Here is a 6025-nt window from a genome sequence, read left to right as displayed (position 1 = left end):
AATGACCATAATCAGACTAGTGTCAAGTTCCTCCTTTAGAGCCAATAGAGAAACGCCCACACATCCCATCCATCTCTGTCCAACATTGGTTTTCACCATTTTGATCTCCTTGGTGTCCAGAAACTGTACGGAAACAGAGGATTTAGAGGGAAATCCAGTGCTGGTGTCTATTTTAACTTTAATGCAGACCGTCCATGTACTCTTCCTTTACTGTTTATAGGGGGAAAGCAAAAATGAATGTTGTCTTTGCATGTTTCAGGCCAAAAATAGCACAATTGCAATGACCGGCTTTGCTCTTTTTTATTATGGCTCTTTTAGCCCAAATCAGACCATTTCATTTCCTCTAAGAAAGTTCCCCAGTTTGGCTTGTAATTAAAGCCTAAGTAAAGAAAAGTAAACCACTAGGTCTGAGCCACATCCACTCTCGCTGCGAAGGCAAAACATTATACAGTGTGTCCCATTGCCTCTGCATGCTGTATAGCTGCTAGTTTAAAGTAGGCCTACATTTTGCTCCTGAATAAAACATATAATGTAATGTGATAACCAGTGGCAGTTTCAAGACCATTTCAAATGGAGGGGCCAGGCTGGGTCCACATGCAATTTTAGGGGTACCACATATATTACGCACAAATGTTCCATACCACCAACCCTCCATAGGTTTGTAGGGTTCAACAATAAGGGTTGCACGATGGCCTGGAGAAAGTAGAACGCCACATTGGGTAAGTAACTATAACAACCCGCTTGCCCGTTCGGGCATCATCGTATCCATAGATATAGTTCTATATTTATGATCGTATCATAAACAACGTTATGATTCTTTTGCACCTGTCTGAGAACGCTTGTTGAATGATTTCATTTGAATGTGCTGCTGGCCAATCAAAAATTGAGTTGGTCCCAAAGTTTTTTTTTTTTTTTTACACTTTTGACGCCTTGATGCTTTTTTTTTTTTTTTTTACTTTTGTTATGCTTTTGACATTTTCTAATGTTTTTTTTTTTTTTGATGTTTTGTATTGAATTGACATTTTTTGATGTTTTATTTTTTTTTTTTTTTTTTTTTAACCTTTCTTTTTCTAAAACAATTTGTATAGGGGCCAGTAAAAATGGACTTTGGGCAAGTAGAATAAAAATAAATAAATAAAAACCTTAAAGTTGAACCCTAGTTTGGTTTTACAAAAGACTAATGATACACATATAACAATAAACACAAGAATACTCATTCAGTGTTAACCTACATTTTATTTATCACTGCACATGAATAATATCCTCTCTTTGGGGATAAAGGTGGGGTTAAGAATGTATGAAAATATTTGCCACAGTTAGGGGGGGGTCAGAAGGGCTTAATGTTACCCCCCTCCCCCTCCCCCTCCCCCTCCAGAACCGCCACTGGCGATAACCACATCTTATATTTTTTCTCGCAGTTTCATCACTTATCTTCATTTTCTCTTGGCGCTGCAAGTGATATTTGCCAGTGGTGGATTTGAAGCATCTGGAATGAATAGACGTTAAAGTGATGCTAAAACAATTTAAAGTCTCCCCGAACGCTCTCGGCTGTCAACCAGCATCATCCACATCCAGTCCAACTGCCTCAACCTATAAACATTACATTGCAAAAAACTCTTGACCACCTCTTGTGCCTCGAAACGTCCAACTAGGGTTGCAACTAACCATTATTTTCATTTTCATGTTCTGTCGATAATTTTCTAGATTAATGGATTGGTTGTTTTGTTTGGTCTATAAAATGTCAAAACCATGTTATCCAAAGCCCGAGACGACATCCTCAAATGGCTCGTTTTGTCCACAACTCAAAGATATTGGGCGGCTGTGGCTCAGTGGTAGAGCGGTTGCCTGCCAATCGGAAGGTTGGTGGTTTAATCCTTGGCCCTGCAGTCCCATGTCGAAGTGTCCTTCGGGGCAAGACACTGAACCCCGAGTTGCCCCCAATGCTGCGCATAGGAGTGTAAATGTGTGTGAATGATTATCTGATGGCTCCTTGTACGGCAGCCTCAGCCACAGTGTATGTGTGTGAATGGTGAATGGTTCCTGTACTATGTTAAAGCACTTTGAGTAGTCGTTGAGACTAGAAAAGCGCTACATAAGAACAGTCCATTTACATTACTGTCGCAGAGGAGAGAAGGAACTAGAAGATTTTCAAATGAAGAAGCTCAAACTGTTTTCATAGAAAATTACTTAAACTGATTAATTGAATATCAAAACAGTTGCCGATTAATTTAATAGTTGACAACTAATCGATTAATGGATTCATCTTTGCAGCTCTAACTTCAACTGCTGGGTTGTGTCTAGAAAACAACAACTGCTCCTCCGTTTATATCAGAGTCACATGCACGTTCCCCAGGGAAACTAACATGGAATAGATATTTCTTGCATGAGGGCAGCGAAAGGGCCTGTAGCTCCTGCCGATGTCAGCGGATTTAAACAGCTGCAGGACAGAGGCAGATCTCTCATGTGATTTCAGCATATTTGGGTTCAAGTCAACAAGAAGACACAGACGTGTTGCTCCTGCTACGCTGGGCTGAACTTCCCAAGATGGGCTTTGACATCAATTTTATTTATAGTGTCACATCATAACAGGAGTTATCTCAGGACACTTCACAGATAGAGTAGGTCTAGACCACACTCTATAATATCCAAAGGGTCGGGGTTATTATTCTAGTCACAATAAAGATAATAGAACTATGACTAGAATTAATTGTTGTACTGTAGCTGTGCAGGGCGTAGAGCAGGACCACGGCAGCAGCTGCAACCGCGATCCAGGAGTCACCACAATCCAAGGAAATCTGCGAGGCGAAAAAAAACATAACTGGTGGTGGCGGAGGAGGCAATAGTAATATCTGTAATCTGTAATATTTGGTTTTGTGAATGAGAGAGAGGGTGACGGTGAAATTCTTACTTTTGTTGACTGCTGTTTTCATGCTTTTCTAACGCCGCTTAATGCCGCTTATCGTGACTTTCGGACACCATTTCGTACGCCAGTGAAACAATTGCGGAATGTATTGGATGCAGAACCTTGTTCGTTTCTGATGCAAATTAATCTACAAAACGCAGCGCATCTGGCAAGTTAGTTATTCCCCTACTCAGCCTCTCGGAGGCTGGACAGACGAGTTTTAGATAGTCGCCTACATAGATCTTTATGATACCTAAGTGGGTTGTAAGCATTACACAGAGCGCTGTCCTTTTCTAAAGTCTGCAGAAGTTACTACAATTCACTCTGTAATTACATTCTCTGTATGCAATATCACTGCAATCGTCTGTTCACTTCCCTCTGAGTGAGCCGCAGTGCAAATCATTCCCAGGACTGCCAGCTCAACTATGTGTTTTACTTCCATAATGCTCTTTATTACAGACCTTTATTACATTCAAACAAACCAGTAAAGTCACATAAGTGGCGGTCCATAGTCATATGCAAGTAGACTACACGTAACATCAAGCATGAGGGAAGCAGATGCATAAGCCATAACAGAGGATTAAAACATATTCTGCATGTGGTGTTCACATGTGCAATAGATACTGTCGAACACTGACCCTAACGTGCCGCACCAAGCAGATCTGATAAATAATAAAGTGTTCTTCTATTTTCTGAAGTTCCCAACATGAGTTCTGTTCCTCAGGCCATGCGGCACATTCTGCACATCAGATATGTGTCTCTATAGCAGCCTTCTTCAAAGAATGTCTTTTTGTCATTAACCTGACAATGTAACGGAAACATATCTGGATTGTTTTAATTGGAGACTATATTTGGTGGACGCTATGGTCCCACAAAGCGCAAAATGTCCAAATGGCGGAGCTACTTACAGCTGGAAAAAATTAAACAAAACTGCAGGTGGTGGCAAAACAACTCCAGGAAGACCTTGGATAACAAACAACAAATTATGAACTCTTGCGTAGAACAGTTTGTGTCTTTCTTAAATGTTTACATTTTAAAACTACCGGTTTATTAATGTCCATCAGTCATGTCATGTTAACTATTTATGTGCTTTAACTTTACTTTAATGTACTAAATAAAAAAAAAGACAGTAATGCATACAATTGTGTAAACTGAATTGTATTTGTATGTAGTATGGAACTTGGCACAGCTCAGGACTGAGTCTTAAGGCAAACATCAGGAAACATTTCTGCTTTCTTGCTCCACCCTTCTTCTGTAGAAATCAATACACAAAGTCTGACATCCGACACTGCCCATCTGCGTCTCACATGTTCTGTTCAAAGGCTTTCTTGGTGAGCGTAATATGTCTGAAACTTTACTGACATCTTGAGTTCTCTTAAAGCTCAAAAGGTCCTGATAATCCTCATATGTCCCATAAAACAGTTAGTGGTGTGTGGATGAATGGCAGCCTGCTACATCTCTAATCTTCAGACCGGTCCGGGTTCAGAGGATGTGGCCACACCTTGGCGTTTCATCCCACTCCGTTTTGCCCCAAAATGTGTATTTGTCATTACTTTGACACAGTTTCAAACACATAGTGATGTAATCTAAATGGACCCTTTCTGTATTTTGGAGGTCTCACTTCAAGATGTCAACCAATCACTTCAAGCTTAGTCTGGATCAATGGAAGTAAGTTTCCAGGATAAAGCCTGACATCTGTTCTCAAAGTCCCTTTGGTTCGGGGAAAACAACTTTCGAGCTAGGAAGCTAAACGCTGAAAATGGCAGGTTTTGAAGAAAATGTGGATTGTGCAACAAGGCAGACCTGCTTGGTTCTTTCGGGGAATGATTGTAAAGATTTACAAAGAATATGTTTAGGGCATTTCCTCTCTAAATGGGACGTTTTTGGGACCGATTGGTGGGATTGCTGTGGACGAAGTACACACGGTGATACACTATTTAACAGAGCCACCGCCGCTGCGTCCGGAGCTTAGTGCCGCCCAAGACGATTGTGATTGGTTTAAAGAAATATAAACAACCCAGAGCGTTTTTTTGGTCCTATCCCAGAATGTATCTGTGGTCTGGCGTGGCAATGCGAGACTACTTCAAGAATAAAACCTGCTGATCAGAGTTTAATTTGGGGACATTTGGGCGTATCTTGTACGCCAACGCTGCTACGGAGCACTCTGGTGGAAAAACGAGCCACGGTGTCTCACTCCACAGTGACATCCTGACCCTAATGAATTTTAGTTGACGCAGCATGTCCGTTCTGGGGCTGCATTCATAAACACCATGACCTTTGACCTTTGACCCTGGCCCTTGATCTTTGACACTCGTCTTCTGTTTCATCAGCCCGCTAACAAGTCAGTGAGAAGAGAACCTGTCACGCTTTGCACACATGCACCTTCACATGACACACAAGTGTGCACGGCCGAATCTACTTCTATTTTTGAATGCTTTATTTATAGAGATTTCTTTCCAATTAACAAGACAATAACATAAGCTGTCTTCTCAGGGTATTAAAAAATAGAGAAAGATATGGAATACTTGAAAGAAACAAAGAAAAAAAAACCACAACAAAACATGTGGATAATCGTGTGTTTAAGCATACACAGGAAAGGCCACTTGTAGAGTTATGAGTTTACAGATCCAGGAGCAGCAGGTCCAGTCTGGGGCTGCATTCCCTTGGCCTTTGAACTATCCCTCTGTTTCATCAGCTATACCTATATCATCAGAAAGACTTATAAACATAAATATATTCAAGAAACATGCAGTGATCATGTCATGCAACTGCTGAGTTAGGGTAACGGTAGTCTTTATAGACAACTGTTCATTTACAGGCAGGGGTTTTCAACGTTTTTTAGGCCAGGGACCCCTTAGCTCAAAGAGAGAGAGAGAGAGATCCCCTACTGCATATATTGTAAACAATTGAGTTGCATATTAAACTGGGCCAAATGGATGAAAATATATGGATATTATTTATACGTCATGTTTAACCTTAAACATACTTGTGGAAGGCACAGTGAATCTTTAACCCTAACTGTATGGCTACCATCGTGGCTACCTTACCTATAATAAGCTTATCTCCAATATGTCATTTTCTTTTCTTCACTATAGGCCAATTTATCTTTGCTTTTATGTCATA

The sequence above is a fragment of the Perca flavescens genome, chromosome 11 (genome assembly GCF_004354835.1).
Source record: "Perca flavescens isolate YP-PL-M2 chromosome 11, PFLA_1.0, whole genome shotgun sequence".
Taxonomy (NCBI): domain Eukaryota; kingdom Metazoa; phylum Chordata; class Actinopteri; order Perciformes; family Percidae; genus Perca; species Perca flavescens.
The sequence above is the reverse complement of the archived record's forward strand: the minus strand, read 5'-3'. Positions refer to the sequence as shown.